Source organism: Lactuca virosa, chromosome 1, assembly GCF_052849685.1.
Source record: "Lactuca virosa cultivar CGN04683 chromosome 1, Lactuca_virosa_CGN04683_v6, whole genome shotgun sequence".
NCBI lineage: Eukaryota > Viridiplantae > Streptophyta > Magnoliopsida > Asterales > Asteraceae > Lactuca > Lactuca virosa.
The window spans coordinates 104,608,848-104,610,143 of NC_136426.1; the positions used below are offsets into that span (position 1 = coordinate 104,608,848).

At 39.0% G+C, this 1,296-nt stretch overlaps 1 pseudogene; it reads right to left on the minus strand.

Moving 5' to 3' along the window:
- Positions 1-207: 207 nt before the first annotated feature.
- LOC145106036 (RING-H2 finger protein ATL70 pseudogene) lies at positions 208-1,034 on the minus strand (annotated as a pseudogene).
- Positions 1,035-1,296: the final 262 nt, after the last annotated feature.

Here is a 1,296-nt window from a genome sequence, read left to right on the forward strand (position 1 = left end):
TGGAAGAAAAGAACTAGAAATATTCTTTAGTTGACTCACACGATTACGAATATTGCCAATGTACTCAAAGGCTTTTGTTTTTTTCATCAAAAAACAAAAATAAAAAAAACCCTTTTTAGGCCACAAAGAACAAAAAAGAACTTTTCTAATCAAGATCTTCGAAAATACATGTATTAAATACAATTAACATAAAAGAAATTCGCAATGTTTCCTTAAATTTGAATCATTACCCAGAAATGCAGAATATACAGAGTATAAAAAGTAAATTTAAAATTTAAAGAAAAAAAAAGCAAGAAATTACTATTATCGATGCCAAAATACTGTACAATGTATTAACCTGAAATCATAGTTTCGAGATCAAATGAATCAACTCCGTCTGCCGGTGAGCGGAACAACCTCCGCCAACGGAGTCGAAAGTGGCGTCGGGATCGGAGATGTCGTCCGGCAATTTGGACACGTCGGATTCAACCGGAGCCACGGGTCAACACACTTGACGTGAAAAAGGTGGCCGCAGTCCGGCAGCTGTCGGAGCAAATCTTTCCCCTTGTAATCAGCCAGACAAATCGAACAACACGAAGAGCCTGAATCTTTTCGCTTGATCTTCACATCTGAATAAGCCACGATCGGATAACTTAAAAGTGTCGCCTCATCAAGACCCACGTTCACCACGTAATGGTCTGAGTCTGGTTGGCCGGAGATCGCACCATTGCCACTCCTCCGCCGCCGGGAACTGAATTGCGGTGGTGGTGACGACGGTTGTGTACTTCTAGTACAATAATAAGAAGCCAAGGTGATGGTTATGATGAGGAGAAGTATGCCGAATGAGATTCCGATACCGTACCCGAACCCTCCGACGTTTTGTGACCCAAGAAAGCCACCGGAGTCAGCCGCCGGCGCCGCCGTGTTGTTCATGTTTTCTTCAGGGAAATTCGAAGATGGAGATTTGGGATTGGATGTGTGGCTTTTGGTAGGCCATTTTTAGGGGGTTGTAGGTGGTGGGTGGGTATGTGGAAGGGTTTTAAAAGATTTTTATAAAATGAATTTAAAAGATTAATTAAAAAGGTCAACGGTAGCGTATGTATGATGGGCAGATGTGGATGGATGTGTAGAAGGCAAGTGAGATTTATAAGTTATTTTTTTATATAAACAGAATAAAATACTCATATATATATTAAAAAATAGGGGGTGAAGTGTCATTTTTCTAACTAATCATTAGTTTCATAATAAAATAATCTTATGAAATTGAAGACCAAATTATTAAATACAAACTGCATTTTTTTAAAATAGTGAAACCAA